Raw genomic sequence first — 24491 nt, 5'->3', positions numbered from 1 at the left:
ATTTTCCCGAAATATATTAAAAGTATCGATATTCTTAAGTTTTTCGCAACAAATTTGTTAACATTTATGAAAAAAAGATAGAACAGCACATTTACATTGATCCAGTTTGATTTAGTTTACTGTACTCATTCAACTCAAATGTTCTTCTGAATTTATAATCTCGAAATATGACAAGGAGACCACCGATACATAATTATTTTATTTTGTTGAAACATTCGCAATTCGCAATTCGCAATTTTCAGTGTAAGAACGGGCCTTGACCGATCTTATGCACTAGGTTCCCGACGAACACGCACTGCCCTTACACCTACATCTCACCCTTGCTCTGAGTCAGTACGAGCAACACTCTAGAACACGCTTTGAGTGTTCGTGCCAGGCATGCACACCTTCTTTTCCGGTTACGCATTTTAACTCGGCCGGGGGTGGTACATTACGTAGGGTTTGATGTAAGTATAAGCGCCTAACCATTTATAGTGTGCCTATCAACATTCATTAAAGCAAAAACTGTTTTATTTTTAGTTTGAATTCAAAAACTAGTTGTTATTCTACTGTGTACTGTTTTCTCCTGAAATCTTCCCTAATGTTGAATCGTGTTAATCTGTTGCTATTTCTTCTGTCGCGGTGTTTTGTTACAATGTTTTGGACCTAAGCATGTTATTCAAAAGTTTACCAAAAATACAATAGTAATATTTGTGTTAATCCTTTAACCATTCCATAAATTGAGTAAGGGCTCAAACCTCACTTGTTTGAAAAAAGGGTGAAGATTGAAAACAATAGACAGTAAAAGAGAATTTATTTTATAAAAATCATGTATCAATAGTAAGAGAATGATGAGCGTATTTTGAAGAATAAAAATGAGAAGCTAGATGTATTAGATGTAAAATTAGACAATAGTTAATAAATAGCAGGGCTGCGGAGTCGGGTCATGTTTCAAACGACTCCGACTCCAACTCCGACTCCAGCTTTCTGGGATTAGCCGGCTCCGACTCCGACTCCGGCTCCGGCTTTCAACTCCAACCGACTCCGTCTCCTACTCCGACTCCGGCCTGCCAACTTTAGCCGACTCCGACTCCGACTCCGACTCCAGCTTTCAATAAATTGTTGGCTCCGACTCCGACTCCGACTCCACGTATTTTTCAATATATCAAAAGTTAGTTAACTATTATTTTGAAAACAATGATAAATACGATTATTTAAATACTCTCTTAGTTTCATGTTTTGCTCAAGGAAAGAAAATTCGAATCAAAAATGGAAAAAAAGTTTCTAGGTTATAAGTTTTATACGTTATTATACCATAAATCAAAAAATATCTCCAGATTTGAAGGCATTTTAAAGTATTTTTTTATTCATTAACTTAACTTCAAATTTACGTATAGTTTATTAAAGGCTGATAAATTTAAACGAAACTATTACATAGACATCACGCCATGGCTGAAGGAGATTATTATTGTAAATTATTGTACCTACATTTTTCTTCGTGGAATGGACTCTTAAGGGGTCTTTTTCAAATATCCGTGACCTTAAAAATATCCTAGTTGAAGGATTTTTTCAATTGATTTTAAATTTGAAATTTTCTATATATTTCAAAGAAGACGCGCAATAAATCATGAATCTTCACCTAGAACGAAGCTTTATAAACGATCGTGTGCCTCCATCAAAATATTTGAAAAACCTTAAAATAAAAAATAAAAAACACAAAAATCCTCGGTAAAATATTTCCTAGGTCACTGATATTTCAAAAGGGCCCCTTGAACTACCTTTCCAATAAGATTTTTTTAGGTTGATTGATTTTCAATGATAGTCACCTTCCGTCATATTGGCGTGAGACATTTACATTATGACAAAATTCATACCGGTTGAATCACATTTTATAAATAAATTAAAGTCCTATAATTATTTTTCATACATTTTTTATTGGTTCATTTTCGGTACTTAAATTCTGAGATTTGTTCAATGATAATTTGCAACGATATCAACATAGTTTGCAAGGATAAACACTTTTAGATAGAAATAGAAAACATTAAGATAATCGGTTCATTTGCCATAATCAATAATAAAAAAAACTATTGGCACTACGCCCCCCGGGGCATGGCCTTCCTCTAACGTGGGATTTCTGCTCCAGCGCCTCTGACGAGACAGGAGAAACCGGGACCGACGTTTTTACTTCACCATCCGATAGAAGCTCAGTGGATAAGGCGGGAATCGAACCCGCGTCTCATAGCATCATCGGGATCGGCAGCCGAAGCCGCTACCCCTGCGCCACGAGACCCACCATAATCAATGCTTATTTCAAAATAAGTTGCAACTTTATATGATATTTTTTGTCAGTTTCAAATATTTTAAATGCGACATGTTGAGTTCCAATTAATAGATTATTATAATCGTTGATTATTTGATGGAATAGTTTCCCGATTATTTTCAATCTTTTTATGTACCTCGCAACTTTTTTCGTAAAAAAAATTTACTTAGAACTTCAAATACATTCGCTAAAGGGGTAAAAGATGACTGTATATGTAATTTTAAAAAAACTGGATTTAATTTGGTCAAATTTGAATTGAAAGGGCACAAAAATATAAGCAAAAAAAGCAGTCAAGAATCAATTGAATATTTCTGACTACAAATCCAATATTGTTAATTTTTATAGTTATGATACTACATACTTGGGTAAGAGAGGAATAACAGGTTATCAATTTCAATGATCATAGTGAATTAACACAATTAAAGCATTCAAATCACAATAAATAAAATGCTTCAAAACATAATGGCACCTGATAAATCTCTTTCAGAAAATAAATAAAAGGGCAACGCAGTGCATGCAACTCAAAAAACAATTGAAAATATAAGAAATTTCGAGAATTAACCTGCATTACAACAATTACAACAATAAACAATGAAAAACACATATTTTTGTTGAATTTTAGATAACTCCGACTCCGACTCCGGGTTATCAGAAATATTTGGCTCCGACTCCGACTCCGACTCCGGCTCATAAAAATTTAGCCGACTCCAGCTCCGACTCCGACTCCAGCTGTTCGAGTTTTGACGACTCCGACTCCGACTCCGACTCCAGGTCCCTAAAAAGACCCGACTCCACCGACTCCGGCTCCGACTCCGACTCCGACTCCACAGCCCTGATAAATAGAGATACAAAACAAGCTAAGATTATAGTAATGATAATTTATAGGACAGATAAAGATTTATTTAAATAAATAAATTCGCAATAAAATCAAAAAAGATTAGGCGAATGATAAATAGACTTGATATTACTATTACATTAAGGAAAAGTATATTTTTAAGGAAAAAAACAAAACAAAGTTTGTTACAGCAGTATCAATTAATAGAAAAGAGTGGAAAAGCTTTGAGAGATAAGAGAATCAAAAGTTAGTAAAATTAAAATCAAATGTTGGATATTAAATAGAAGAATCAGTGAAGGATTGGGAATCAGAAGAGCAAAATAAAAATAGGAGATAGGTGGTAGCTGAGAATGAACAGAAGAGAAACCCCGTTGTGCGATGTTTCAGGTACATCCACAGCAGTTGACTCAACATACTGCGAATCAAAACAATACCGTATACAATCACAAATTACTTCCCTTTCCCACATTGTCGCGCCCCTTTCATTTAGCCGTCTCGACTCTGACCCGCGGTGGTCAAAGGTTTACGATCCGTTTCCACAGGCCACCAGCTAGGTCATCATGAAAACCAAGCCAACGTGGAGGTAAGAAAATAGGACACTCGCAAGGAACCACAGCTATACTGTTCTGATCAAGATAATTTGGATGATCTAACAGAACTACGGATGTAGTTAGTTACGCTCCTTCCAGGATGTTCCTTACGTGGACGTCAACCGAAGAGCACGCAACAAGGTCAGTGCCATTGCATGCTCTTAGGTATCAATCCTTGGCCTGCAATTTTTTTTTTTGAGACATAAATTTTTCACAAAACTACGTATTTTTTAAAATATGCTCAAAATTTCAGTTTTTCACAAATGATAATTAAATAATTGTGATATTTTAATAAATTTCGAGAGCTATAACAATGTTTTTTAAAAATACTCAAAGTTTTCACAAAACTACGGGTTTTTTCATTTATTTCGAACGTAATATTTTTTTTTGAAAATACTAAAAAAAATCGTAAAACAACGAATTTAAAATAATACTCAAAATTTTGGGTAATTCTCTACCAACTCACACGAAATCGGGAAAAGTTGCCCCGACCCCTCTTCGATTTGCGTGAAACTTTGTCCTAAGGGGTAACTTTTGTCCCTGATCACGAATCCGAGGTCCGTTTTTTGATATCTCGTGACGGAGGGGCGGTACGACCCCTTCCATTTTTGAACATGCGAAAAAAGAGGTGTTTTTCAATAATTTGCAGCCTGAAACGGTGATGAGATAGAAATTTGGTGTCAAAGGGACTTTTATGTAAAATTAGACGCCCGATTTGATGGCGTACTCAGAATTCCGAAAAAACGTATTTTTCATCGAAAAAAACACTAAAAAAGTTTTAAAAATTCTCCCATTTTCCGTTACTCGACTGTAAAAAATTTTGAAACATGTCATTTTATGGGAAATTTAATGAACTTTTCGAATCTACATTGTCCCAGAAGGGTCATTTTTTCATTTAGAACAAAATTTTTCATTTTAAAATTTCGTGTTTTTTCTAACTTTGCAGGGTTATTTTTTAGAGTGTAACAATGTTCTACAAAGTTGTAGAGCAATTTTAATATATATACATAAGGGGTTTGCTTATAAACATCACAAGTTATCGCGATTTTACGAAAAAAAGTTTTGAAAAAGTTACTTTTTGCGTTTCTCTTTGTTTCGTCGTCCGTGTCTGTCGCGGGTGACCATGAACGGCCATGATCGATGACGACCAACTTTTTTAAAACTTTTTTTCGTAAAATCGTGATAACTTGTGATGTTTATAAGCAAAACCCTTATGTATATATATTAAAATTTTTGTAATTGTCTGCTCTACAACTTTGTAGAACATTGTTACACTCTAAAAAATAACCCTGCAAAGTTAGAAAAAACACGAAATTTTAAAATGAAAAATTTTGTTCTAAATGAAAAAAATGACCCTTCTGGGACAATGTAGATTCGAAAAGTACATTAAATTTCCCATAAAATGACATGTTCCAAAATTTTTTACAGTCGAGTAACGGAAAATGGGAGAATTTTTAAAACTTTTTTAGTGTTTTTTTCGATGAAAAATACGTTTTTTCGGAATTCTGAGTACGCCATCAAATCGGGCGTCTAATTTTACATAAAAGTCCCTTTGACACCAAATTTCTATCTCATCACCGTTTCAGGCTGCAAATTATTGAAAAACACCTCTTTTTTCGCATGTTCAAAAATGGAAGGGGTCGTACCGCCCCTCCGTCACGAGATATCAAAAAACGGACCTCGGATTCGTGATCAGGGACAAAAGTTACCCCTTAGGACAAATTTTCACGCAAATCGAAGAGGGGTCGGGGCAACTGCTGTGTGAGTTGGCGGAGAATCACCCTTTAGTTTTTTACACTATGGGTATCAAACGATCGGGGCATTTTCATATATTTCGAAAGTTACAAAACATTTTTTCGAAAATACTCAAATTTGGAAAAATACGAAAAATTTCATATTTTTACAGCATGGGTGTCAAACGATCGGAATTTTATCTATACATTTCGAATTTAATAACAAGATTTTTTTAATACTAAAAAAATCACAAAACTACGTATTTCCGAAAAAATACTCAAAATTTCAGTTTTTTAATATGGGTACCAAATGATTGGGACTTTTTCATACATATCGCATATAGTATCATTTTTGGAAAATACTCTAAATTTTCAGGAAACTACATATTTTCGAAAAAAAACACTAAAAATTTCAGTTTTTTACAGCATGGATATCAAACGATCGGGATTTTTTCATAAATTTCGAAAGTTGTAACACATTTTTTAAATACTCAAATTTTTCACAAAACTACGTATTATCGGAAAATTGCTCCAAATTTCAGCTTTTCACATATGGTTATCAAATGATCGAGATATTTTAATAAATTTCGAAAGCTTTAACAATGTTTGTTGAAAATACTAAAAATTCTCACAAAGCTACGAATTTTCTGAAAAATACTCAAATTTATAACATTCGAACTGTTTCAATAAATTCCGATAATTTCTTACCCAATTGAAATTTTGAGTGTTTTTCTTCGAAAATACGTAGTTTTGTGAAAATTTTGAGTATTTTTTAAAAAAAGGTTGTTATTACATTCTAAATGTATGAAAAAAAAATCCGATCAATTTATACTCATATTGAGAAAAACTGAAATTATAAGTATTGTTTTCAAAAATACGTAGTTTTGAAAATTTTGAGCACGAGCATGAGCATAAGAGACCACCCATGGTTGCCCCTCCGTTGCTGAACAGAACCGTAATATCCTTTCAGCACTACTGATCATAGGCTACGACTATCAAGTGGTGTTTCCCTTATCAACACCATGCAATACGTAGTTTTGAAAATTTTGAGTATTTTCAAAAAATGTTGAAATTACATTCCAATTGTATGATAAAGTGCCGATCATTTGATACCCATATTGCATAAAGTTGAAATTTTGAGTATTTTTTCGAAAATACTTTTTTTGAGAAAATTTTGAGTATTTTCAAAAAAATTGTTATTACATTCGAAATGTATGAAAAATTCCCAATAATTTAAAACCAATATTTCCAAAAACTTAAATTTCGAGTATTTTTTCCAAATGTCTCTTCATGGATATTTTGAAAACTTATGATTGAAAAGCATCTGGACGCGTGTGAAATGCATTTTAAAACAATTTCAAACAATTTGTACATGGCATTTTACACCACTATTTTTTTTTTTTTTGTAATTTATAGTTTATTTTTTCTAATGCTTATCAAAATATTTAATTTAATTCTAGGTTTGCTTTTGTCTTAGACTGTATTAAATTCATGTAATACTATGTTAAGATTCTAGTAAGTTTTGTTCCCTGAAACCGACTTATTCCTTCACCCAGACCGCAATTTACATCTGTTCCCCGCGGGGTCAAATCTGGCGCACCCGAAAAGTCGGGGCTTGTTTGTGGTTAACTTGACTTTAAACTTGTCCAGCCATTCATCTTAATTGATAAATTAAACCGATTTATACTGACGGTCACATCGTCATTGTTCCAGCATCTCTCTCTCGAGGGAGAAGAAAAAGACAACAGCACTCAAATGTGCGGGAGTCGCCCACTTCAAACCGAACCGAACAAACTAAACCGAGCTGGATGAAGTGATTTTAAATTGAATGAAGAGTAATGAGGAGAGTGTTTACACACTCGGCGTGTGCGTTCCGGTTCCGAAATAACAAGAAAACACAAGGTTTGCGCAACCGAACAATCTGCTGGAATCATTTATATAGTGCTGATTAGGGGAGAGTGGTTGCCTTGAGACTTGTTGATTTTTTGGAGTGATTGTATAGCATTTTATCAAAAAGAGAAATTTATTTAAAATTAGTCAAACAATAAAAAAACATATCTTCTTAAATATATTAATGTTTCAAATTCAAACATTTTACAGCAAATTAAAATAAGCCATCCTCCCCTACGAAAAGAAAGATGAGGGCATTCCTCAATTAGAACCTCGTTAAAAGTTTTTTCCAAACAACAGGCGCGCGCGGTGGCGGGACCAGACACTAATAATTGGCATTGAAAATTGCCAACAATCAGCGGGAATTAGCCCTCTGGCTCTCTTTCATTCATTGTGTGTTGGAAGGAATTTATAAACACATCGGGCGAAAGGCGAAGGCGGGCCCACATTTGGAACTATTAGTGCGCACTTAAGCGAAAGTTAGCTCAAGAGATGAACGACGGAGGAACAAGACTTTTATATTTTTAGTTAGTTGACCGGAGTCTTCTTCTTGTTCCTTTCTTTTGTTGCGGTCTGTCCAATTTTAAATCTGAGGGAGCAGTTTTCCGCTTTGATGCCAGTCCGACTGGAATGCACGGTGTGATTTGTTATAAAAAATAATAAATTACTGACGATTTAAATTTTTGAATTATGCAAAAGATATAAATTCTGGAAAGGTGAAAGAAAAGTTGAAAGATGTAAACAAATGTTACATATTTTGTTTTTTTTTGCATTGCTTTTTGAGAGGCTCAAAGATTTTTTTTATTCCCTATTATAACCCACCTTGTTGACCACCGCGACCATGATCACGATTTTCGACGGCAGACGTTAAATTAATATGACGAACGCATCGTGCCCTGCGTAATGTTCTGTACCGCGGCCAACCAGAGAGACCGACGACGACGCAGACTTCAAAGACCAAATGCGCGGGTACGCTCGGTGGCACGTGTAGAACGAACTTGCTGACTGACTGGGAACGTCGACGCAGTCAATTTGGTTGGTTCTACGCGGGACTGTCTGTTATTTGCACTCGGCTGCCTTATTTGGTTTTCTTGGATAGAGTCTAGCCGGGCGGGATTGCACAGAAATAAAAATATTTACATCTTAAACGAGTGAAAATTTTAGATACAATTTAACTAATTTTGATATTTTTTATTACTTCAGAAAAATCACAGTTCAAATTTAGCTCAACACTTTTGTTTTATAAATTTTGCTACTGTGTTTAGCTGCATTCAGTAGGAGCAGAAAACGGCAATGTTTGTTGTGTGTTATAATAGACAATTAAGCCTAAGTGAGTGTTTTTTGCATTTTGAAAACCTTTTCTGAACCCAAAACGGGATTAGCAAATAAGTTGTAATGTGTCAGTCAAAAGCTACGTGCCCAGTGAACACTAATTAACGAGCTATAGCAATGAATAGATTAGAGTCCATGTTCTTGGTAGAATTATACAAATTAAATATGATTTTTATTTCTGGTTCTAGATACATTTAAATTGACTAAAATATTGAGGGTTCACCTAAATACTAACGCAATCTTGCACTTTTTCCAATATTTATGAACTCTCTTTCCATCCCAAAAACATTGAACAATTTTGCAACGATTTGAACAAAATATTGAAAATAACACTTAGCAATGCTCAAAAATAAAACTGATGTGAAATTCTTTTTTTTTTTCTGGATTCGTAAAGCGACAACCAACAAAATAACATTTCGATGCCCGTGTGCTCTCTTGTTCTATCTTGAAAGGAATCCCAGCAAGCTTAGTACAAAAGATCACACCGGCATCGATTTGCTAAATAAATATATAGCTAGAATTCCTAGATTTCTTAAATTTAAATGTTTGTCGCTGCCCAGACTGGATTTGCCAATGTTCTCGCAATAAAAATACTTTTGATCAAGGTATGTTTATTGAATAAAGTAAGGTGGGGTTTCCAGCTGTCAAAAAATAGTTATCACGAAACCCGAATTTTATATGAAGTTTTTTAGAAAAGTGAAAATTTGAAAAAAAAAATCGGCCAAGTTATTTTTCTGTATTTTTGTTACTAAATCGTTTTCGGTTCAGTTTAGCATGCTTAACAACGCTCCGGATAAAAATCCGGTTAGTTTGTCCGGAAAATTGTAAAAATTTCACTATAATGATAATCCATGTAAAATTCGGGTTTCATGCTAATTATTTTTTGACAGATGGAAAACCCGACGTATCTTACAATATCTTGGTAAGAAATTTTCATATGCTTGGTATGAAATTTTCACATATTATAACAGGGTAATTCTCCGCCAACTCACACAGCAGTTTCCCCGACCCCTCTTCGATTTGCGTGAAACTTTGTCCTGAGGGGTAACTTTTGTCCCTGATCACGAATCCGAGGTCCGTTTTTTGATATCTCGTGACGGAGGGGTGGAACGACCCCTTCCATTTTTGAACATGCGAAAAGAGAGGTATTATTCAATAATTTGCAGCCTGAAACGGTGATGAGATAGAAATTTGGTGTCAAACGGACTTTTATGTAAAATTAGACGCCCGATTTGATGGCGTACTCAGAATTTCTAAAAAACGTATTTTTCATCGAAAAAAACACTAAAAACGTTTTAAAAATTCTCCCATTTTCCGTTACTCGAATGTAAAAAATTTTGGAACATGTCATTTTATGGGAGATTTAATGAACTTTTCGAATCTACATTGTCCCAGAAGGGTCATTTTTTCATTCAGAACAAAATTTTTCATTTTAAAATTTCGTGTTTTTTTCTAACTTTGCAGGGTTATTTTTTAGAGTGTAACAATGTTCTACAAAGTTGTAGAGCAGACAATTACAAAAATTTTGATATATAGACATAAGGGGTTTGCTTGTAAACATCACGAGTTATCGTGATTTTACTAAAAAAAGTTTTGAAAAAGTTGGTCGTCGTCGATCATGGCTGTTCATGGCAGACACGGACGACGAAACAAAGAGAAACGCAAAAAGTAACTTTTTCAAAAAAAATTTTCGTAAAATCGCGATAACTCGTGATGTTTATAAGCAAACCCCTTATGTCTATATATCAATTTTTTTGTAATTGTCTAATCTACAACTTTGTAGAACATTGTTACACTCTAAAAAATAATCCTGCAAAGTTAGAAAAAACACGAAATTTTAAAATGAAAATTTTTGTTCTAAATGAAAAAATGACCTTTCTGGGTCAATGTAGAATCTAAAAGTACATTAAATTTCCCATAAAATGACATGTTCCAAATTTTTTTACAGTCGAGTAACGGAAAATGGGAGAATTTTAAAAACGTTTTAAGTGTTTTTTCGATGAAAAATAGTTTTTTCGGAATTCTGAGTACGCCATCAAATCGGGCGTCTAATTTTACATAAAAGTCCGTTTGACACCAAATTTCTATCTCATCACCGTTTCAGGCTGCAAATTATTGAAAAATACCTCTTTTTTCGCATGTTCAAAAATGGAAGGGGTCGTACCGCCCCTCCGTCACGAGATATCAAAAAATGGACCTCGGATTCGTGATCAGGGACAAAAGTTACCCCTTAGGACAAAGTTTCACGCAAATCGAAGAGGGGTCAGGGCAACTTTTCCCGATTTTGTGTGAGTTGGTAGAGAATTACCCAACAAAAAATTGATAAGGAACATTTATTTGCTTTTTATTTGCTGCAATAAATTGTTGTTATTTTAACGTTTTTTTTTTGGGTTTGGCTTCGTTTTTTCAACATTGTTAATTGAAATTCAATGTTTGAATGATTTGAATTTAATTCTTATAATTTCTTTATTGATATTTTCAGAATCAAGCGTTAAACTGAAAAATGGCGCAAGAAAACAAAATTGTCCATTTCGTAAAAAATTACATATATGTAAAATTTAGGATTGATTTCTAATAATGTACAAAAGACACTTACTCTAAATTTAAATTTTCTGCGAACTGAACTTTTTCCATTTTGAGAAACCTGATTAAAATTATTTTTGAAATAAATAAGTAAGCAAAACTTTTTGGTTAAACAAAACTTCAAATAGCATTTTAATTATTTTTAAATAAATATTAATGCAAATATTTTTAAAATATTCCAAAAAAATCTCAAAATCAATCAAGAAATTAGAGATCAAAAATATATTTTTTCATAAATTTCAATAGTTTCAAGAATTTTTCATTATTAATGTTGCCACACTTTTTCTGTGTGTGTAGGTACAATGAAAATTTTAAAATATTTTGCAATATTTTCAAATAAGGTGCACACCATTTTTGGGAATTTTTTGTTGTATGAAAACATTGTTCCTGACATCCTAATCTATCATTCTAGGGGTGAGCACCGAAGATTTGACAACTTTTCATTTTTTTTGGGACGGCCTATTAAAGCATACATTCGAGATGCTGATGATATAAAAAATCTTCTTTACCTTAATAAGACATAAACTTCATAAAAAGTAGTTGCTGCTGCTAAACGTTGGATTATCTCCCTGTTTTCAATGCTTGATTTAAATTCTACAGAATTTTACTTTTGTATTGTTTTATAGATGCTACAAATTTGTAACAATAACGGACAATACATTTGATGATAAATCAAATTTGCTGAAGGGATAGAATTGTATATATTTTTTGTTGTTAATTTGGGACTGCTTGATCTTCATTAAGGTAATCAATTTTATAAAAAAAATAATATGATTTTCAAAAGGGAGTTATTTACATTAACGTTCCTGTTAAAAGCATTCAAAACAAAAAAAAACTTTATTTTTGATCAGTTGAAATTTCACAAAAAAACTAACTTAATCCACCTATGTGGTTGGAGCCTTCCTCACTTATTACCAACAATGGCTGATATGATGGAATTGTACAAACATTTCATCTTTTTTTAGATCCGGAATAAAAAAGTACATAAATATCACTTAAGTGGACATATCTCGAGACAGGGTTGCCAGTTCTTCAATGTTTTAAACTCGTTGGAAAGGTTTTTTGATAACCTTACCAACAATGGGTCGGATGGTGGATCCGGACATAGTTTACATACATTTAAGTGAGATCCGGCTTCCAAAAAGTACATAAATGTCACTTAAGTGGCCATATCTCGAGATGGGGTTGCCAGATCTCTAATGTTTTGAACTCGTTGGAAAGGTCTTTTGATAACCTTACCAACAATGGGTCGGATGGTGGATCCGGACATAGTTTACATACATTTAAGTGAGATTCGGTTTCCAAAAAGTACATCAATATCACTTAAGTGGCCATATCTCGAGACAGGGTTTCAATGTTTTGGACTCGTTGGAATGGTCTTTTGATAACCTTACCAACAATGGGTCGGATGGTGGATCCGGATATAGTTTACATACATTTAAGTGAGATCCGGCTTCCAAAAAGTACATCAATATCTCGAGACAGGGTTGCCAGATCTTCAATGTTTTAGGCTTGTTGGAAAGGTCTTTTGATAACCTAACCAACGATGATGGTCGGATGATGGACCCGGACATAGTTTACATACATTTAAGTGAGATCCGGATATATGTGAAAACACATTTTTATACATAACTTTTGAACTACTTATCGAAACTTCAATCTGTATAAAACTCGATCGATGGGACCCTAAACCAAGTCGAATGCAACAGGTTCGGGTCAAATCGGTTCAGCCAGTGCCGAGAAACATGAGCTAGTTTGTTGGTCACATACATACATACACACACATACACACAGACATTTGTTCAGTTTTCGATTCTGAGTCGATATGTATACATGAAGGTGGGTCTACGACGTTTTGATTCAAAGTTCATTTTTAGAGCAGGATTATGGCCTTACCTCAGTGAGGAAGGCAAAATATAAGGAAGGAATGTTGATCTGGAAAAAAACAGTCGAATATCGGACGTGCAGTTTTAAATGTCTATTCTTATGACCTTCACAGATCCCCAAAATCTGATTTCAATACTAGATATTTATTAAAAACCATAAAACACCGTTGTTGTCGCGCATCAGAAAATAGTTGCAATCTGAAAATTGCGTCAATTGCGACTACTGGCAAAGGGATTTTGGTCAGAACGTGTTTGGCACACGTGCATACCAAACTACTGTAAAATAATAATAATACAGCGTTTTGAAAGAAATCTGTCACCGCGAAACAATTTATCTTGTTTCCACGCCATCAGAATCACAGTGACAGATTTGTCTAAATTCCGTATAACTCGGGACTCTGGCAACCAAATTCAACCAAACTTTGGTACTATGCCAGAATTAGATATTTATTTAGAAAGTGCAGATATGCTATAAATTAAAAAAAACAAATTTTCCATTCAACCGTTTCTGATCGAAAGTTAAACACGTTTAAAACTTTTTTTTTTGTAATTCGCATAATTGCATGCATTACCCATCAATAAATATGTTTGAAGCTCTGTGGCACGTGCTCCAACATGCCACGATTATTCACTGGAATTTCCCCAAGGTAACACGTCTCAAAAACACCAATTTATGATAGTGCTGCTGCAGCGTCAACAAACGGCAATTAACGTTTACAACCGATCGATCAAAGTTCAATTTACCCCCCCTTTCCCAAATGGGTTGTTATTTACAACGCGCGCAACACATGTGCTGTTCGACGCCTCTGATAATACCGCTGTTCACACCCACTTGAACAAGGCGGGCATGAAATTGACACCCAAATCTCACCGCGCTGGACCACCTGGAACCCGGCAGTTCGCGGCAGGTCGTCCCGTCAACACAAACCCGGTTCCACACGATTATCGAAAGTCGTGCGCGGTTTTCACTTTTACCCAGGGCTTTTTTGATTGACAGCTAACACGACGAACCACGCCGACAATAATGTGTCGAGTCTACAAAACTGAAGTGGTTAATGGAAGTTGTACAAAGTATACTGTTTTGATTGTTTGTAGGTTGAAATGGTTTTTGTTATCCAAATCTAAAATATTGTTTTTCCATTCCTCAAGATACTATTTTACCCCAACTTCCCTAAAAAGGCTTAACAAAAGTGGTGGTGAACCGATAAAATCAATGTTGATTGAGACTGACTGCTTTACTTTCTTATTAAATGACCACAAAAGGCCGTATCAGCAAGAAGAAGAAAAACCAAAAAGAAGGAAGCTGCAAACTAATTTCACTTTCCTTGTGCAAACATTCTCTGGACTTCCCCCAAAATTGGTGCCATTCAACCCCTCCGCCTATCCAGAGCGTAATGTATTTGCCCAAACAGACGAAACGAAAATAAAAGTTTCTCTCTTCTGGTGCATGCGAGGGAGACACCACCACCAGGCTCGAATTCGATACAGTCAGTGTTGCAGCCCCAACTCCTCCCCCTGCCCCCAAGCCTTAAGCATAACAAACGAGCATATCTTGCGGGGCTAGTAAACATCCATCGCCATGCTGCCGCCGCCGTCATTGAAGTTCCAGCATCCTAATCCCACTGTCTCCCCTTTCTGGAAGTCGCCGATGAAATTGATTTCTATTTACCCTGAACTACTCACAAATACACACACTTGCGTTTGTAAGCTTTTATGGGTAGGACAAATAACGTTAGTTCAATGAATTTTTATTCACATTCTGCACACCTTCGACAATTTGTTTGCTACAAGTTACGACGTTGATGATTTCAAATTCTCTTTTTTTTAAATCGCATGAAAAATATATTTTGAGAAAAAGGATGTGAGCAATTCTCAACCAAAATCGGAAATGGAATTTATTTATATTTTCAACATTCCAGCACAAAAACAGCTTGATTCGAAGTGCTATTTATTAATATGAAGCTAGATTTGTTAAATTCCAAACTATTTTTTTCTTAAAGCCCAATCAATGTATTTAATAAAATCTGTGGAAATGGCACGGAGTTATGATTTTTTTTTTCAAAAATGTGTTCTACGCGAAATTCGACGAAAATGGCCATTTCTTGGACCACCTTTACACGGCGCAGGTCACCCTAAGAGCAAAAAAGTACGAGTCTAATTATTTGGGCCAAGGAACTCCCACTCCAATTTTTCTCAATCGATTTCCTTTTTCGATACTTTTTTGATTTGGTTCAAACTTTGTAGGGTCCTTCCCTATGATCAAAGAAGTCATTTCCTGTCATTGGTTCACCCATACAAGGCTTCATAAAATTTTGGCAGCTGTCCATTAAAAAAAACTGAAGCTTTTGGAGAAATTTTCTGATCGATTTGATATCTTCAGCAAAGTTTTAGATATTTATGAGGACTTTTCAGGTAAAACTAGGAACAAGGATTTTTTTTTACCAATTTTTACATTAACTTTTTTTTGCAGAAAAAAATATTTCCCAAAATTCGTTTTCAATATTTTTTGAAACAAAAGAAACGCATCTTTTAGGCAATAAAGAAGTATCGACAAAAAATTGCCACCAGGTTATGATTTTTTATGAAAACATGTGTTTTCTTGAAAAAATAGAACTTTCAGTAATTTTTTTGCTTCAGTTTTTAATGTAAAATCGAATTTGCAATCAAAATGTACTCTTCAAAATTTTGTTTTATTAGGTGCACCGTTTTCAAGAAATAGCCACTTAAAGTATAATTTCAATTTCAATTTTTCGATTTAAAAAAAAATCCATGATTGTCCATTTTTAAAAATATATTCTTTTGAAAAGTTCATAAAATTTACAATAAAATTGCATGATATACGTTAAAGATTGGACCTCTGATTGCTGAAAGCAAAAAAAAGGAAAATTTAAGTTTTTTTAAGCCGCATCAAATATTTTAAAAATTTTGGAATAAAATTTCCTTTTCAAATTGACGTAATATTCAATGTTTCTAAAAGATCATAAAATATGATTAATTTTAAATTTTTCAACATTGCAAATTGGACTATAAGTTGCTGAGATATTGGCATTAGGAAATGTGTTTTTCATTTAGTTTCAGATTATTCAAAGATATTTATAAAATCACTAAAGATGCGATAAGCAGCACTAAACAATGTTTTAGATCATATATAAAATTAAACCCAAAACCCAAAACTTTAAATTCATATTTATATTTCAAGCAAAGGGACGTTTTACTATTTTGGGTGGGGGTTTTGAGATTTCGAAGAAAAAAAATGTCCACGTGGTTTAAGGATGGGAGCAACTCTCTAGGAAATCGGCCGATTTCGACCATTTTTATTTTTTGTATTTTTTTATTTACGTCATTGGTTCACCCTTACAATTCTCCATACAATTTTGGCTGCTGTCCATACAAAAATGGTACGTGAATATTTAAACAGCTGTAACTTTTGAGTGAATTTTCTGATCAATTTGGTGTCTTCGGCAAAGTTGTAGGTATTGTTGAGGACTATTAAGAAAAAAATAGGTACACGGAAAAAAAATTTTGCAGATTTTTTTATCAACATTTTTTTTACTAAAACTCAATTTCCCAAAATACGTTTTTTTTATTTTCGAGATTTTTTGATATGTTTTAGGGGACAAAAATCCGCAACTTTTGAGCCATAGAGAAACATGGTCAAAAAATCTGTGATTTTTGGAAAAAGTTGAAAGTTCATGCAAAAACAAGTTTGACATTACTTTTTAATGCAAAATTGAATTTGCAATCGAAAAGTACTTCACAGATTTTTTGATAAAGGGCTCCGTTTTTAAGATATAGCCACCGAAAGTTTGATTTTAGCGAAATATTTGCAGTTTTTCAATTTTTAAAAATAGTGACCATGAGGGACCATTTCTAAAAATATTTTTTTTGAAAAGTTCAGAATATTTGCTATAAAATTGTCTCAGAGACATTGAAGATTGGACCTCCGGTTGCTGAGATAGAGCCGCTTTAAGAAAAAGAAACACGAAAATTGAAGTTTTCTAAATCTCACCAAAACAACCCACCTTTTTCTAATGATGATATCTCAGCAATTAATGGTCCGATTTTCAATGTTAATATATGAAACATTCGTAAAATTTTCTGATCTTTTCGAAAAAAATATTTTGAAAATTTTTAAATCAAGACTAACATTTTAAAAGGGCCAAATATTGAATATTACGCTCATTTAAAATGCTAGTCTTGATTTAAAAAAATTTAAAATATTTTTTTCGAAAAGATCGGAAAATTTCACGAATGTTTCATGTATTAACATTGAAAATCGGACCATTAATTGCTGAGATATCGTCATTAGAAAATGGTGGGCTGATTGGGTGAGACTTAGAAAACTTCAATTTTCGTGTTTCTTTTTCTTTAAGCCGCTGTATTTCAGCAACCAGAGGTCCAATCTTCAATGTCTCTTAGCAATTTTATAGCAAATTATCTGAACTTCAAAAAATATATATTGTTAGAAATGGTCACTCATGGTCACTATTTTTAAGAATTGAAAAACTGCAAATATTTCGCTAAAATCAAACTTTCGGTGGCTATATCTTGAAAACGGAGCCCTTTATCAAAAAATCTGTAAAGTACTTTTCGATTGCAAATTCAATTTTGCATTAAAAAGTAATGTCAAACTTGTTTTTGCATAAAACTTCGATTTTTTCCAAAAATCACTATTTTTTCAAAAATTCATAACTCGGCGGCAGATTTTTTGACCATGTTTCTCTATGGCTCAAAAGTTGCGGATTTTTGTCCCCTAAAACATATCAAAAAATCTCGAAAATAAAAAATACGTATTTTGGGAAATTGAGTTTTAGTGAAAAAAAGTTGATAAAAAAATCTGCAATTTTTTTTCCGTGTACCTATTTTTTTCTCAAAAGTCCTCAACAATACCTACAACTTTGCCGAAGACACCAAATTGATCAGAAAATTCACTCAAAAGTCACCCTAATGGCCAAACAAAAAAAAATACAGGTCTAATTATTTTGGCACTTTTGTTTTTTTTAGATGCTGTTTTCGTGGGCAATTGCTGTTTATTTAAAGGCTTTTTTAGAAAATTTTATTTTTTGGGTTCATATGCCTGAAAGGGTTAAGACAAAAAAGTACACGATTTTACATAAATTTAGTTATTCATATTTTCGTTATTTTCGTAAAGTATTTCAACCACAAACAACAACAGTTTCACATCCAAATTATTTTTATTTATTAAAATTCGTCTGGTCGATTTGGCATGGAAAACGTCAAGATTTTTATAATAAAGACGATGATACAGAATTGTATTTCTTAAAAATATATTAGACAGCAAATTTTGAACTTCTAACAATGTTAATTTTTTTAAGATAGTTTCAAATTAAGTAAAACCAAACTTGTAGAAAATCACTTTAACAGATTATTATGTTTAAAAATTGGTGATATAACTTTAAATGACAGTGGAAAATATCTTCGTTTTGTGAGAATATAGAAAAAAAAATCATAAATATTCACCCTAGAAAGAAATTAATTGAACTTATCATTGGCGCCCTCGTTCTTCATGCCCTGAGTCAGAACTTTTTTTCGACAAAAAATAAACCGGAAGTAACGCGCCTTGCGGGACAAATATAAATGCACCATCTCTCACCACCCCCGCCACACACTGCTGCTACACAACATAAAAATTCTATCACACAAATTGGCGCAACGAATGCGAAAGAAATCTACTCCCCATATGAGGGTGGAAGAGCCCGGGTGTGATTGTGTGCGTGTGATTTTTATGTTGTTACGGCTCTCCCTTTTTTGCCGGCTCCTGTCTGCCCTCCAATTATGCTTGGGTGACTTTTACCTCCCCGCCCGCCACAAAACATTAGTCTACGAGTACGTGTAAGAATTGCTTCAGCACTTTTACAGGAGGGACACGAGACGATGCGAAGGAATTTATGTGCAGCAGTCGCTCGGAATCGTGTGGCCTCATACATAAACCACCGACCCATAAAATATAATGGTTTTTGAAGGCAGCGCCAGAAATTGCACATTGGCGCACCCCCGACGTCACTGCCGGTGGCCACCATTATCATTCTGAAGTTCTTGGTTTTCCCCCATCGCGGGGGAGAAGGTGGAAGGATGTCTTGCACGGAAGTGCGGAGCCCATGCTAGGAGGGGACGTAACGTAGTTTATGTACCATAACACACAATGTTGTGTTGTGGAACAAACTGTTTACAAAGTTAAACTTCCGGTGGTAAACTTACTCTGATTTGGTTTTGTTGATTGTATGACGAGTAGAACTTTGCTTTTTATACAATTTATTTCCATTTTCTTCTGTTCATAGGCAAATTTGAAGACAAAATGGAAAAACAATATTCATGATATCTATTGGTTAATTTCCATAACTCCAAAAAAAGATTTCTGAAATCCCTCAAATCAAATCAAATTATTCGCTCTACAGCTTTGCCTTGGCGTTCTCGATTGCGAGATTCCTACTCGAAACTAGGTGTCCGAAGGCTTGATTGCTGAGGCAATTGCAAACCTCTTTGTACACCTTAGCTTCCATCCACTCCGGGATTCAAACTGACGACCTTTGGATTGTTAGTCCAACTGCCTACCAGCGACTCCACCGAGGCAGGACCCAGGGAGACGACTCCTTCACCTGGACTGAGCTAACGACCTAACCTTTTTTTTTAGGTTAGTCCGGGGCCAACATTTACTTCCCGTCCGACGGAAGGCGTGATCAGACAAATCTCGTCTCGAAAAATGCCACCGGGACCGTCTGGGATCGAACCCAGGCCGACTGGGTGAGAGGCAATCACGCTTACCCCTACACCACGGTCCCGGCTGAAATCCCTATTTTTAAAATAAATACAAGGAATTCCAAAAAATCATTTAATTTTTGATATCTCACCTAAGAGAGATGATAGTGAAACTTGTTGATATTCTGTTGATATTCCAAAAAAAGTCATCTAGCTAGTTTCAAAATAGTTCTAGTCTAAATTTGATAAAACAGCATCTGCTAAACATAACTCATCAAAAAGTTTTCTTCAAATTGTCTTGGTTGATTAATAGGGTCAATCGAAATATTTTGGAGGGTTCAAATTCAAATTAATATGATGCATAAATTCAAATATACAAAAACTCTGCTAAATTTCCTTCTAACCAAGTAAATGGTTGTATTACAACACTATGGTCCAGTCCAAAATTCCACCCAAACCAGACAACGATGACAACGTGTGGGAAACTCGGCACTCCTCGTCGGTCGATCGTCCGAGTGAGTGTTTCCAAACAATTCCCTAAACTAATTTAATTTCGGTAAATATTGCTTCAGAGAGTATGTAAATATTCAACATCTTTGTTCGTTGCCCTTCCGCCCACGCTCGCACTCATTTCAGACGGAATGCCCCCAAAAGATTGTCGCCACACGTCGTCCTGAATGCACTTAAAGTGCGCAAAATACACATTTCAACATTGCAGTGTTGCCCTCAGACGGTTGAAGTGAAAGTAGTTGTAGGGTAAAGGGGCCGTCAATTTTAAAATTATTTCATTTTCTCATTTAAAGCAATAATCAGTAAAAAAGTTTTTTTAAACATCTTTAAAAGTATTCGATAAAAATCTTCTTAATTTTGAAAGAAAAAAACAAGATAAATTTTAAATTACTAAAGCATCTTAAAATCTGTGAAAGTACCAAAGTACCCCTACAAAATGTGTGGAGAATCTTCCAACAACATCTCGGCCACTAGCCCAAAGGCTTCCCTTAAGTTGGCCGTATTTTGCCTGAAAAGGCAATCCCGCTCATGGAGAAGGTTCACTTTGGAATGCATCCGAAGGGCACTGCATCCCGGAGTCAGCATGAGACCCAACTCAAGGTGGGACGGACCAATCTCTGTGTTGTCCAGCAGTTCAGGCCCGAAACAGTGTAACACTTTACGGTGAAAACATCTCTGATCTGTTGAAATTTTCACTCTGGGGCCACCAGGATGGATTGAGGGTCCCCCTTTCTGCGCAAATATTTACCACTTCCATTAATTTTGTTTTTGCTCTGAACACGGTAAAAAAGTACTATCCAGATTACTTTAAAATGTTCTGAAAACATTGAAATATAATCATACCAATTTAAATAAGGGGGAATAACATCACAATAAGAAAATCCATGAATTTTGTTTTAAGTTTTCTAAACAATAGAGCTATTCTCTCAGATTTCGGTCATTCGATTTTTCTGTATTTTTTAATCCGGCTGAAACTTTTTTGATGCCTTCGGTATGCCCGCAGAAGTCACTTTGCATCATTAGTTTGTCCATATAATTTTTCATACAAATTTGGCAGTTGTCCATACAAAAATGATATGTGAAAATTCAAAAATCTGTATCTGTTGAAGTAATTTTTTGATCGATGTGGTGTCTTGGGTAAAGTTGTAGGTATGGATAAGGACAACACTGAAAAAAAATATACACGGTAAAAAAATGGTGATTTTTAATTTATCTTTTTGTCACTAAAACTTGATTTGCAACAAAAACACCATTTTTAATATTTTGTTCTATTTTCTGTATGTTTTAGAGGCCAACTTTTCAGACATTTCCAGAGTGTGCAAAAAATATTTGACCGAGTTATGAATTGTTGACAGATTTAAAAAATCAAAATATTCGTCGCACAAATTTTCTACTTCATTTTTCAATGCAAAAACTAATTAGAAATCAAAAAGTACTTTAGTGATATCTTGATAAAGTGCACATTTTTTCTAGTTTAAGCCATTTTAATGTATCTTCTTTAAAAATAGTCGTAGTTTTTAATTTTTAAAAATTAGTGCACAGTTTGTCCACTTAAAAATAATATATTTTTGAAAAGCTGATAAAATTCTCTATATTTGCTTTTAGAACTTTGTTGATACGACCTTTAGTAGCTGAGATATTGCCATGCAAAGATTTAAAAATAAAACAATTGATGTTTTCTAAGTCTCACCCAAACAACCCATCATTTTCTAACGTCGATATCACAGCAACTAATGGTCCGGTTCACAATGTTAAAACATAGAACATTCGTGAAATTGTCCGATCTTTTCGAAATCAATATTTTCAAAATTTCCAAATCAAGACAAACATTTGAAAAGGGCGAAATATTGAATGTTTGGCCCTTTTGAAATCTTAGTCAAAAATATGTTTTTCGAAGGTGGGCAAACATGTGCACAAATTAAAAAAAAACTAAAAACTGCGACTATTTAAAAAAACTAACCTTAAAATGGCTATAACTTGAAAACGGTGCAGTTTATCAAAATTTACTGAAGTACTTTTTGATTGCAAATTTGATTTAACATCGAAAAATGAAGTCAAAAAATTGTGGCGACCAATATTTCGATTTTTGAAAAAAAAATCAGTGATGATTCAAAAATTCATAACTCGTTCAAAGATTTTTTAAACAACCTGGAAATTTCTGAAAGGGTGGCATTTGATGTTCCCTAAAAAATATCAAAAAATGAAAACAAATAGTGTGTTTTGCAAATCAAGTTTTAGTGACAAAAAGCCATTAAAGTTTCAGCCGGATTAACAAATACAAAAATTAAAATTAAAAAAAAAATTGATTTCGTAGAGAACTGCTCAATAGCAACAAATAACAAAAAACGCATATCTTGGACTTGGTTTTGACAAAAACCTTACTTACAAGGATCACATTGAAAGTATCCAGGTTAAATGTAACAAATATATTAAATGTTTGTATCCACTTATAAACAGGAATTCTAGACTTTGTCTCAAGAATAAACTGTTAATTTATAAACAAATTTTCAGACCTGCCATGCTTTATGCTGTGCCGATCTGGACAAGCTGTTGCTTAACCAGGAAGAAAAAACTTCAGAGGATTCAGAACAAAATTCTGAAAATGATTCTGAAACTTCCTCCCTGGTTCAGCACCAGTGAACTTCATCAATTAGCCGAAGTTGACACTTTGGATGTTATGTCCAATAAGATAATTGATGCATTTCGACAAAAATCATTGCAGTCTTCAGCTGCATTGATCCGCTCTTTATATAGTTTATAAGTTAGTTTTAAGGTATCCCTTTTCCCTTTTGTACATGTAGGACCTCCTACATTTGAAATCACTGAATAGCGAAAGCTACAATATTTCATGAATAAATGAAAGTTGCTAGTATTTAAAATTGAGGTGAAAAGTCATCGTTTGTGATTGGACACTCAATAATATTTTAACTGAATGAATGTACATGGAAAAGAAATTTGAATAAATATAAATTAAAAAAAAAAAAAAAAAAACGCATTGCAAATTACATGAACTTTTAGAAACAATTGAGTGATATTTATGTTATTGAACAAATTATTTAAGTTTCTTAACCGTCTAACGCCCACATTTTTTCTTCATAATAATTTTTAACATAATTTAAAGAAAATGTTATTTAAAAACACAGCCAAACTTGACCCCACAAAAATACATTTTCAAATACATTGCACAGTGGGGCGAGGCAGCAATCTAGCGGGACAAAATTAATGGCGCTCTGGGGTTACGTCCTAGAGCTTCGGTGTCTTCAGCAAAGTTGCTCAGAAAAATCAGGGCTACATTTTGGTACTAAAATGTAGTTCCAATTTTGGCCGCATAGGTGGCGCTGAAATCTAACTTTTTCCAGTGACCTCCTAGCGAGTTGGTGTCTTTGACAAAGTTGTAGATCTCGCCAAATTACGTATAGTCACGGAACATGTCAAAATTCTCAAAAATAACTGCGTAAAGTTACAGTTAGTTTAAAAAATAGTTATAATTAAGCTATGAATATTCAGTCAATCTAGCAGGACAAAATTAATGGCGCTCTGGGGTTACGTCCTAGAGCTTCGGTGTCTTCAGCAAAGTTGCTCAGAAAAATCAGGGCTACATTTTGGTACTAAAATGTAGTTCCAATTTTGGCCGCATAGGTGGCGCTGAAATCTAACTTTTTCCAGTGACCTCCTAGCGAGTTGGTGTCTTCGACAAAGTTGTAGATCTCGCCAAATTACGTAAAGTTACCGAACATGTCAAAATTCTCAAAAATAACTGCGTAAAGTTACTGTTAGTTTAAAAAATTGTTATAATTAAGCTATGAATATTCAGTCAATCTAGCAGGACAAAATTAATAGCGCTCTGGGGTTACGTCCTAGAGCTTCGGTGTCTTCAGCAAAGTTGCTCAGAAAAATCAGGGCTACATTTTGGTACTAAAATGTAGTTCCAATTATGGCCGCATAGGTGGCGCTGAAATCTAACTTTTTCCAGTGACCTCCTAGCGAGTTGGTGTCTTCGACAAAATTGTAGATCTCGCCAAATTACGTAAAGTTACCGAACATGTCAAAATTCTCAAAAATAACTGCGTAAAGTTACAGTTAGTTTAAAAAATAAACAAATTAGCTTGCGGGCCA

At 34.2% G+C, this 24491-nt stretch overlaps 1 protein-coding gene across 2 annotated transcripts in view; it reads right to left on the bottom strand.

Annotated features, from left to right (window-relative positions):
- The window catches only part of LOC120418485 (neogenin), a 259674-nt gene that overhangs the window by 25535 nt on the left and 209648 nt on the right, over window positions 1-24491 (bottom strand). The window lies entirely within an intron of this gene.

This window comes from Culex pipiens, chromosome 3 (genome assembly GCF_016801865.2).
Source record: "Culex pipiens pallens isolate TS chromosome 3, TS_CPP_V2, whole genome shotgun sequence".
Taxonomy (NCBI): Eukaryota; Metazoa; Arthropoda; class Insecta; order Diptera; family Culicidae; genus Culex; species Culex pipiens.
This window is presented reverse-complemented; position numbering and strand designations above follow the sequence as displayed.